The sequence below is a fragment of the Clavelina lepadiformis genome, chromosome 4 (assembly GCF_947623445.1).
Source record: "Clavelina lepadiformis chromosome 4, kaClaLepa1.1, whole genome shotgun sequence".
NCBI lineage: Eukaryota > Metazoa > Chordata > Ascidiacea > Aplousobranchia > Clavelinidae > Clavelina > Clavelina lepadiformis.
Window position 1 is genome coordinate 6,843,535 of NC_135243.1, and position 12,227 is coordinate 6,855,761.

A 12,227-nucleotide genomic window follows, 5' to 3' on the forward strand; every position below is an offset into this window, starting at 1 on the left:
GCAAGATTTCATTTTAATTTACATTAAATTTTTGTGTTAATAAAACTCGAAGCTTTATAAGAGCAGTCGGCAGATGGCAGGTGTCCATTAAAACAAATGCAGTGCTGGAAATTAAATGCCATCATAATGAATAGATATGGGTATTTCTGTGAATAATCTAAACTAATATCGCACTTGGACGCATACTATACGCATACGCAACCCTACAACGCTAAAAGAAAATGAGCTGGTTACAAAATAGACCACACAGACCGCGTAACGAACTGAGAAAATATACAAAGTAGCCGAGACAGGAACATCGCAAGACCTTACAGACAAGCCAAAGGCAGAATTAGCTGACAAACGCAACGCTTCACTGCAAAGATTGCAAGACAAATTGTGCAGAACGGCAAGTTATTTAAATTGACTCAGTTAACTTGAAGCCCAAACCACACGTTTCCAATATTCTGGCAACCCGAGGAATGTTGAGACTTATTCGGAAGCCAACTATCGTGCGATTTTGCGGCAACTTAAACCTTTACTTTCTTTTTTTTCGAATCACATGCGAAACTCTTGGTAAGCCGCTATGCGTGACGTTGCACCTGTGTGGGCTGTGATTTTACTTTGAAATTCCTGGACAAATTCCTAACCAAATATGGTCAGATAGTTTTTAAGCTGCATTCCGCAAGCAATTGGCAACAAACAACTTTTTATAGGAAACTAAGCCACAACGTTTTAATACCCAGACATGACCAATGTCCGCATGATTAATGATGTCGATTGCTTTGCTTTATATTTGTTGAAATTCAAGAATGGAAATTACATGAAACTTATACAGTAAAGCGAATCAATTTTCCTTTAAATTCAACTGTGCATGTGCATCTAAATGTTCAGTGATAAAAGCTTTGCTATATATCATGTATCAATCTCGAGATTTATTTAAACTTGACAGGTATAAGTGCCGTGATGTGGCGTTTCCTGCGAAGTGATGAAATGGCTTTCTCTAAAGTCTAAAACCATGATAACCAAAAGGGATCAACAACTTGCAGTGCTTGAGAACAAGGCCATCTTGCTCTTTACTAAGGGCATTGTTTTATGACATTGCTGTAGCTTTCGTAGCGCTCAATGTTGCCATGGTTACAACCGACAAGGAATTGCAAAATATAAAATGTAAAGACAAAGAAAATGAAGATGTAAATACTTATGGTCCTCAAAAATTCCTGATGGTCACAGAACTTTTATTTAAATAAAAAGTTGTTCATAATTTCGGGTGACAACGAACTCCCCATCCTCACCCTTGTTACCCCTCACTGGTAGGGAACTCCCTCATGTTAAGATCCACTGTTTTAAACCATACAGAAAGAAAATATGCGCAGAACGGCAATCCGCTATTAATAGCTTCAGTTATTTTGCAACCACGAAACCACAACTCTGCAACATTCAGGCAATGGCGAGAATTTTAAGACTTATTTGGACTTCGAAGGCAACCATACGTGACGTATTACTTAGGTTTTCTGCATTTTTTTTCATCATTTTCATCGTTTTCATCATTTTTTCAAAGCTACTGTTTTTTCGAACTTCAGCCCTAACTAATCGATCGACGTCGCCATTGGTGATTTATCGATGACATCACTCAAGCGTAACGGAAAGCAACAGTAAGCTAAATTTTGACTAGAAACTACATTTGTCACAAAAAAGCTTTCTTCAACTCTACTAAAAAGTACTATGTTAAAGAAAAAGACTTTAATTAATGTTTAAAATAATTGGAAGCAAAAATATTCTGTAAACATTACTTTCTATTAGTCTCGCAAAATTTCCCGCGTTTTCCAAACCATTGAATGCACATGCTGGAATGTTTACTTTATTGTGAAGTGAGGCATGGCAGGGGAATTTATACTTTATATTGACGTATCCAGAAATTAGAATTAAGTCAATTCCGGATTAACTACGGCTCGCAAGCTGTTGCACAATGTAGTGCAGCACTGGCTAGGCTATTGCCTAGTTATAGGCCACTGTTGAAATTTAGATATGCAATTTACAAATGCCATATCCATTTTTGTGTTGTATTGTTTGTTTTTCGCCATTGATTGTGGGGAACAAAAAGTATGGTGAGAACCTCGTTGTAGACTCGTCAAACAACAAAAATGCTCATAAACAATCAACGAACTGGAAAAAACGGCAACGCACTGAGGGCTTAAAATGTGCAATGTGTGATTTATAGTGGCGCTACAACGATGGAAGGTTAGTACGGCCGCCAAACCCAAATGGTAGTCCCAGGGTGATGGTAAAAATTGTTTAACGTAAGCTGAGGCCTATTCCGAATTTCCTGCTTCACTAGGCAATAGGCTCCGTGATGTGCGGAACTTTGTAATGTTGCTCCGGTGTAGTGCCAAAACCTGTCCTCTATTGTGACGCCATAAATTTAAATCCAATTATAGTTTTGACAGCAGCAGAAAAGTAACAGAGTAGCAGGCAACGCAGTTCGCCTGGTTGGGATAACAAACCCTTTTTCTTTCAATTCTTCTGAGGCTTGAAGTCTCGACAGTTCTTACAAGACAAGAGTTGTGATCGGTATAAATACGTTTGAAGAAGTGCTGATTACAAGATTGTTGTCAGTTTGTGTTTTTATGGCTGTTTGTTTGACTGCTGAGTGCATCATCATCATCAGTGATGTAATTTTAAGACGTTTAATTCAAAGATTAACATAAAACGACTTTCCGTATGCCATGCATAATGTTAACTTGCTCAACGTCAGAAGCAAATTCAAAACTTCAAGTTTATTAGGAGTCATAACAAAGCAACTCATAACTCAAACAAACAGCAAAGGTCAATGGTTTGAAATAACCTCTCGTACGATGACAATTAATTATTACTAAAAATAAACAAAGCTATTGTTACGTGTCTGTGATAACTGCCATTGATAAAATCAGCCTGGGACAGATATTTTCTTTCATAAGGAAATTAAGTTGAGTGGTGACGATGTATTCTTCCAGCAAAAAAATATGATTTTCACGGAATTTACGATAGCCGTGGTTAAGAATGACAGCTTAGTTTACATTCAGCTAGATGCCTTGTGCATTGCAAATTCATGTTCATGACAACGATCATTTAGTTTTTTTATCAATTGTAAGCCTTTGTATTCATTGTGAAGAGAAATCTGGTGCTAACCGTTGTTTCACCTCGGTAAAAAGTCAATTGTGATTAATTAAGTGAAAACAGCAAGTCAAATCGCAAGGGCGTATGCTAAAACAAGATTTATTACAAAGGTGTTCGACGTCTACAGAGATTGCTAGGGCTAGTACAACCAGCAAACTCAGAAGTACCGTACACTACGTTGAACCTTATTTCAAACAAGCAATCACGGTGCATATTTCATGCAAATTATTATAAAGTTTGTAGGATCTGAAGATTTGGCCCAAAATAAATTTTGATTTTATGGTGTGCAAAAATAAAAAACCAAAGAACCTTGGGTGGGCTAAAACATGTCTGGAAGAAACATAGACATAACATATTTTAGTAGCTTACTGTACGACTTACCATTGCAATATTGCATTCATAGGTATCACTTGGCCTCTTCTTTTTTTATAAAAATAACGATTTTTAAACCCACATGACGCTCATTATGTTATCGATTTTTCTCGTTGGTGTCCCACAGCATGGAATTGTCGTTTGTTTCACTTCTTTGTATCGATTATTTTTTACCAAATGCACTAGGTATTATAATTGAAAACTTCTCTACTGGTATATTGGGTACATAAATCACGTCCACAATCAATTAAAGTCGAGCCTGGTAGCACATCATTTTAATATAAGTTCCACCCACGAAGTTAATTCATTATTATGTTGTCATTAAACGATGAAATACCTTTAGCTGGTTGTGGAGCCTAAATTAGACTGGGGATATTCAGATGTATGAAGTAATTTCAAACTTGCATTTGATCCAAAACTTCACCGATCAAAAGTATTTTCGGGCTGAACTTTGCGAAGCCAGTTAGATTTTTACACGAAATTAGTCAGATTTGTTTGCAGTCAGGGGCATGGTTAAACATTCAGGTTCACTGAAAAAATCGTCAAATTTCAACCAATGAAAAATCGTTTGCAATAATTAATCAGCTACTCCCGCTCAAGTGGAGTTCCTCAAATTGTGACAAAAACAATTCGGACCATTTCGTTATAATTACAAGTTAGTCGAGCCCAAAGTAATAGATAACAAATGGTTATTTTCTTTTCTCAAATAAATCGATTTCTTTTAAACGAGACATGATTCGATCAATCTTTTCCTTGCTTGGTGCAGCAAGCGGCAGACGAGTTGGGCCAACTGGTAGACCGGTGACAGCTTGCATGACCGCTTTGTTCACACCGACATCGAAACCTGAATACAGTAAAAATTCCAAAGATTATTTCAAGCGGTACGGGAGCATTTCTGTGGAAAAGAACAAGTCAAAAAGAAAGCTCAGAAATTTGCTATTAGAACTGCAAAGCAAGCAGATTAAAGTAAACTGCCCAACCAAAATTATCAAGAAAGTAGGTGCAGACAACTAGCATTTGATTATAAAAAAGCGACCTTCATCGAACATCACTCCAATCATATTCGCAGAGATAATCTGATCCTTCGTCGCCTCTTTGAAGTTCCCCGCTCTTGCTGCTTTAAATATTCTGCTGTAGATCATTCCTGAGTAGTTGTAAGTGCCGATGCCGGCGTGAGCACCAAGAAGCAAAGCGCTGACGAATTGCCGATCGAAAGAACAGATAGAATTGTGCAAACTTAATGTGCCGTGGCCAGCAGTCAATTTTCATAAAAAAGCTTGAAAAAAGGACAGGAAATTTGCTGAAAACCTTCACCTGGTCCTTTCCATAGCAGAGACTGAGCTTGTCAGCAAATTTATCGACACATCTTGCGAATGTTGGGAGGTCAAACGAGGTGAATTTAATTCCTCCAAAATTAGAAATTTTCAGCTACATTTAAACAGGAAAAAATGCAAAATGCAGCGATATGGTGTGAACAAAGGTACGATGGATAAAATGGGAGATTGAAGCGACACGTATGTCAGCGTCAGTACGACAGTATTACTACCGAACAGATGTGTGCTTGAAAAATTCCCGCGGACTTAAGATTGACTCTCGCTTCTCGCTGCTTGCGAATTTCAGACATCAATTCCAAGCACCCCAGTTCAGCAATAAAACTTCAGAAAGGCCGGTTGGAAGTTTTTAAGCCTCATTACCAACGAGTCGTCGTCAGGCTTGCCGTCGCTTGATCTTCCAAATCCGGACCAGGCTTACTAAGAACTCTGCAGCAGCTCCATACATCATGACATGCGTGTGAAGCTTCGCCTAGCATAAGAATTTGATTAGTTAGCCATTTGGCATTCGATTTTGACCTATAGACTGTTTGGTTATACACATCATAATCTATCTATCACAACCTTTTCTCTGGTCTAAACTGTAACCTAGGCTTCTCTGTCGATGTTCCTGAAAGTGTAATTGAAGAGAAACCTGAAATAACTAAGCTAACATAATAAAGTCCAAACATTGAAACAAATTAAGTTTTTACAACAAAACAGTTTAGGTAATAAAATAAATTCATGAACGAACTGAAGTTTCGTCGTTCAACAATGGACTTCGCGAGTAAGATGTTATTTTGTACAACCAATTGATCATTTGCTTTAGTTGCTTACAAACAAATTTTAACACGATGCTTATGAGACTTAATACAATGTTTTAAGCAACAGAATAAAAGATTAAACATATGAATATATTTATATATATATATATATATTTATTATGATATATATATATATATATATATATATATATATATTTATGAATAGAGTGACCATAACGCAGAGAGTAGCCGACCAACAGAGGAGCATCCACCAAAGGAGGGCTTCAAACACGACTCAAACGAATTAACCTCGGAACAGCAGAAGAAAAGAGGGAACAAAAGAAAAGACATAAGCGGGGACTCAACAGAAAATCAAGAGAAACCGGAAACACAACGAAGTAAGATAGATCATATGCCATATGACTTTGCCGATTTGCTAATAGACGAAATTACAGACGTCCGATGTGCATCCAAAAACTACGTTCAAATCCAGAAAAGTAACGACCCAGGGAAAGAGGCTCCACAATTTGAAGAACCGGTTTACTGTACGGGATGTAATGGAGCTTTAATAAGATGTAATTGTGTTACGTTGTTTTCTGCTTGGTTTGACGTGCCTTTGTATTTTCTGCCTTCGGCCAGAAGCACTGATAATTGCGATTACGCCTTGCCCGTTGTCGAACGTGTGTCATTCTACCGATGCCTTTACTACTGTGTAGACGTGCCTAGTTTTTACCATTTTATGAAATACAATCGTATAATTAACTGCAGGTCCCTTCGAACCAGCACTAGAAAAAGGCCGGTTACAATTGCACCGATTTCTCGTTCCAATTAGTAAAAAATAGATACAAGTCATGTTATTTTAAATGCTGCGACATTACGTACAAACCGAACCCAAGTGAACTCAATTATACTATAAATTAAAGATTGTACCCTTTTTCTGAGTTTTTTAATTTAGAATGCTTTTGGAAGTAGCCTACTCTGTGTTTTTTTCCGAAACTTATACGATCATTTTTTTCTCGTTTTTCTTATTATTTTTTATTAAGCGTGCCTTAACACCGTTTGAGAGCGTTTAATAAACAAAAACAAGGCTTGGAAGAAGCGTTCATTTAATCTTTTATTGAATAACAATATTGACCTATATAAACAATGATAGCAGAGCAATTATAATGCCCTAAAAATTAATTTAAATTGGGGTTGGATTATCTCAAAGTAGGTTTGGATACTTGCTGTATGTGAATGTTGCAGAGGCCAAAAAAGTAAAAAAATACATTTTCTGTTTCCTGAAATATCAAGTCGTGATTTGTTAGATCCGCTGTCAGCTAAGTCTGTTGATACGGAAATCACGTTGTAAAAGAATGCTAAAAAGAATTTTGCATTTTTATGATAAATTTTATGATAAATGATACACCATTTACTACCAAAGAGATACGAAAATTCAGAACACGCAAATAGTATCTTGGTTTTCCTTTGTTTTTATTTTGGAACTTTGATTGCCTTATCCTATTGTGCACTGATTAAGATAATATTCTTCTTTCGTTGCCTAGTCGACCTAATTTTTGAGTCCAGACTGATGGCAACCCTGCGTATAAGCGTATGACTCATTTTTTACAATTAAGCGAAAATATTTGAATAGGTTTAATTGTTTACTGAGTTTATTCAAACATCAACGAGTTTCATGTTATTTTCATGGCATATAATTTCGTTCCTATGTCAGTGTAATTAAAATGTTTTGCCCAATTATTTCATTTATTGTAAGAAATCAGGTTAGTACATTCAGCAAATCTTTTTGAGCGCTCAAAGCCGGCTTTGCGTGTCGCTTCAACTTCCCATCAACCATTCATAACTCTGTTCACACCATATCGCTATATTTGCCTGTTTTCTTAATTAAATGTAGAAATAAAACTCAACGCTTTGATAAACATACGACCAAACAAGTCAAATAAAATATCTTAAAATGATATCATGCGATAAACTTGTTATACACAAGCATGTTTTCACCCAAATAAAGCTTATTCGGGAACACATTCCCAAGCTCGTTACTAAAGAGAAAATACTATAAAACTGGCTTGGTTCATGGTTGTCTAAAGTTTGTCGCGATTGCCTGTGGCTATTGACGTATAGTAAGCAAATGATTGCGTGCTATGACAAGCAAGCAATTTCGTGCTCTGTAACAGAGCACTATCTTGTGCATCAAGGCAACGAATCGGATGTGAGGAAGCGGGAAGTAAAATATTGCACGGCACTTTGTTTATCTCAACACTTAGTTGCTCGAAAAGTAAAAGCTTATTGAAACATTAGTAGCTGTGCTGTTTTCTTAGGAGAAGTGTTGTTTTAAGAAGTCTATTTTTTTCAAAGAAAGTGTCACAGTGTAAACAAACAAGCATTTAAGTGATACTTGCTTTCGTTAAATTTTATTGTTTTCCTCCGTGCTGTAGTGATGACGATGAGGATAGGGACGCTGGAGAACGGGGTTTTCCCACTTTTGTTGATGCGGGAGCGCTTACAAATAGCTTTTTGCTATAAAAGCTCAATTTGAAGATGCTGTTTTGTATTAAATTAATCTTCTGGTTGAACAAATTTAATTATGCATCAAATGGTCAGCTAGGGGGCAGGTTCCTTGCAAACCAATTAAGGATTTTCAGCAGTGCATGACTCCCATACAATAGAGCACTGATACCAATAACCTTTCTATTCTTTTAGTCTAACACGGTATTACAGCGGATTGGCAGCTGAAGCGTCATCTATTTCAAGTCGACCCAAAATGAGTAAATTGTTTTTCTTTGTTGGATTTCTACTTCTTGTCAGTTTGACTGAAATTTCGTCTATTTTCTCACATGGAGTTCACCGGTAAGACAATTCCTCAAATACAGTTGAGCAGTTAGATTTACTGCTTACATATACACACTTTTTTACGTTGTTTTTGGAACCTATATAAAGTATTTTTAAGCAGATATGAAAACAAGTCTCTATTTAATCATTTACAAATAACAACTACCCACACATACGTCACAATAGAAGAAGGTGCTGTAGATTTATAATTATACTTTTAATAGCTTTTAAAAATTTGATCCATTTAATACATATGCAGAAAAGTGCGTCATGGCTATAATTTTATGGAAAAGATTGACACAGGTAAATTGTACGTTGTTCGGTGGACATTCTTGTTTAAATGGTAACTTTAAATTTTGTATTAATAAAAATTGATATATCTGCAATACTAATATGGTCTTACATTTTTGTACGTGTAGATTATGGTTTATATGTGAAATCATGATGACGTTTAATCTCGAATGCTCTGCAATTTTATGAACAGAGATCAACAATGAATTAACGAACACGCAGCATCGAGCACGACGAAACGTTGCGGAAGAAGAAGACGATCATGAATTGGGCCCGCGCAATGGCAAATAAAATATCATTTGCGTCAACTGTTTGGCGTTGTATTTATTTGCAAAGTTATTTGACGAATATAATAAATACGTCAGTGTGCACACCAAACGTTGCATCTCTTTAATCTGGAAAATATAATTAGGCATTAATTAATCGGAAATCACGTTGTAAAAATCGTGAAAAACTTTTTATCTTTTCATGTTAAATTGCCTACTTCGTGTGCCACTGGCAAGTCAATTAAAGGTTTTTAGCAGTTACGCACATATACAGCGTTGTATATCATTAGAGTGCGTACACTTGTTCAGCACACAGCACGGTATAACAGTGTAGATTGTCAGTTGAAATAACCTTTGTTTGAAATCGAAGCAAAATGAACAAATTGCTTTTCTTCGTTGGACTTCTACTTCTTCTCAGTTTCACTGAAGTTTCGTCGTTCAACGGTGGACCTCCCGGGTAAGATGTTATTTTGTACAACCAATTGATCAGTTGCGTTAGTTGTTTACAAACATAAATTTATGCTTATGAGACTTAACACAATGTTTTAAGCAACAGATTAAAAGGTTAAACGTATCTTTCAACCACTAAAAATAACGTTACACACTTGCTACGATGAATACAAGTGTTAAAGATTTATAACTTTGTACTTTAAATAACTTTTTAACACTTTGATTTATTCAATGTAACATGTAGAAAATTGCGTCCTGGCTATACTTTAATGGAAAGGATTAACACAGGTAAACTCTATGTATTGCTTTGTACTTTGTTCATGTGACGTTCGTGTTTATATAATAACTTTAAATTTTGTTTTGATAAAAAAAGATATATCGGCGATACTAATATGGTCTTACGTTTTTGTACGTGTAGATTATGGTTTATATGTGAAATCATGATGGCGTTTAATCTCGAATATTTTGCAATTTTATGAACAGAGATCAGCAATGAATTAACCGACACACAAGATCGAGCAAGACGAAACGTTGCCGAAGAAAAAGACGGTGATTGGCCTGGATGCGCGCCTAGTTGTCGCAAATAAAATTCCTTTGTGTCAATAGGTTGTCAGTGTAATTTTTTGCAAAGTTATTTGGCGAATCTAATGAATATAACAATGTGCACACCAAATCATGCTTCTCTTTAATTTGGAAAATATGATTACTCATTCAGACGACCGTGAAATTAGCCAAATAATATCAAAAATAATAAATAAAAAAAGTATTCAACTATATACCGGTGTTTGAAAACACGAGTTATAGAGCAAAAAAAGGAAGAAATTCAGTTTTAAAAAATTACCTATAATTGTTGACCTATATCAACAATTATAGCAGAGCAATTATAATGCCCTAAAAAATTAATTTAAATTTGAGTTGGATTATCTCAAAGTAGGTTTGGATACTTGCTGTATGTGAATGTTGCAGAGGCCAAAAAAGTGAAAAAATACATTTTCATTTTCCTAAAATATCAAATCGTGATTTGTTAGTTCCCCTGTCAGCTAAATCTGTTGATACAGAAATCACGTTGTAAAAAATTGGGAAAAAGAATTATATCTTTTTATGTTAAATCGCCTATTTCTTGTGCCCTTCACAAATCAGTTAAAGGCTTTTAACAGTGACGCACATATACAGCATTGCATATATAATTAGAGTGCGTATACTTGCTCAGCACACAACTGGGCATAATAACGTAGATTGTCAGTTGAAATAATCTTTGTGTGAAATCGAAGCAAAATGAACAAATTGCTTTTCTTCGTTGGACTTCTACTTCTTCTCAGTTTCACTGAAGTTTCGTCGTTCAACGGTGGACTTCGCGGGTAAGATGTTACTTTGTACAACCAATTGATCAGTTGCGTTAGTTGCTTACAAACATAAATTTATGTTTATGAGACTTAACACAATGTTTTAAGCAACAGATTAAAAGGTTAAACGTATCTTTCATCCACTAAAAATGACGTTACACACTTGTTACGATGAAGACAAGTGTTAAAGATTTATAACTATTTACTTTAAATAGCTTTTTAACACTTTGATTTGTTCAATGCAACATGTAGAAAATTGCGTCCTGGCTATAATTTAAAGGAAAGGATTAACACAGGTAAACTCTATGTATTGCTATGTACTTTGTTCATGTGACGTTCGTGTTTAAATGGTAACTTTAAATTTTGTATTAAAGAAATAGATATATCTGCAATACTAATATGGTTTTACATTTTTGTACGTGTAGATTATGGTTTGTATGTAAAATCATGATTGCATTTAATCTCGAATGTTCTGCAATTTTATGAACAGAGATCAACAACGAATTAACCGACACACAAGATCGAGCAAGACGAAGTGTTGCCAAAGAAAAAGACGAAAAAAGATTCGAGCCTAAATATGGCAAATAAAATACCATTTGTGTCAATAGGTTGGCAGTGTAATTTTTGCAAAGTTGTTTGGCGAAAGTAATAAATATGACAATGTGCACACCCAATCATGCATCTCTTTAATTAGGAAAATATGATTACTCATTCAGACGACCGTGAAATTAGCCAAATAATGTCAAAAATAATAAATAAATAAATTATTCAACTATATACCGGTGTTTGGATACACGAGTTATAGAGCAAAAAAAAGGAAGAAATTCAGTTTTAAGAAATTACCCAATAGGTTTCTAGAACGTGAAATCAATAATATTGCTTTCTTTTGTTGACAATAAAGAAGCATCATACAGACACCCCCTGACCACACTTTGGGTGCTTTGCAACATCTAGTAAATATGACAACTTTGAACGGATATACACTGCATTGTGTGTTTTGTTAAGTATATGACATAAATGCTTGAGTTAAGTTTGATTGTTCAAGGCAAAAGAAATGATCAGTTCAAATATACCAAACACAAAACACACAGCATTGTCTTTCCGATATGATATGATATGATATGATAAGATACATTACGATATCCTTAAAAAGTAACAACGAAAACATTTATCACGTATTTAATTGTTTATCAGCTTACAATGCGACGATTTGTTTAAGCAAACATTGACGTCTGAACTCAATTCATCATCCCAGCAAGCAAACAGCACGATAACGCATGTTCCGACAAGCTTTTGCGTTTGGATCAGAGTGTTAAGACAAATGTTTCTTTCTTTCCGCTTCTTCACATCTGCTTCTTTTATTCACGAGATAAATTGATGATAAGTGACAAAGTGACATAGCAGTACTATCATTTCATTGAATCATTTGCTTGCTATGCGTTGAAATATACGTTTGTTAACTGTCCT

At 35.4% G+C, this 12,227-nt stretch overlaps 1 long non-coding RNA gene across 1 annotated transcript; it reads left to right on the forward strand.

The window, feature by feature from the left end:
- Nucleotides 1–7,805: 7,805 nt before the first annotated feature.
- Nucleotides 7,806–10,038, forward strand: LOC143452125 (uncharacterized). The gene is made up of 5 exons (XR_013114947.1): nucleotides 7,806–8,428; nucleotides 8,670–8,713; nucleotides 8,895–9,424; nucleotides 9,662–9,705; nucleotides 9,901–10,038. It is a non-coding gene; the product is annotated as an uncharacterized LOC143452125 (long non-coding RNA).
- Nucleotides 10,039–12,227: the final 2,189 nt, after the last annotated feature.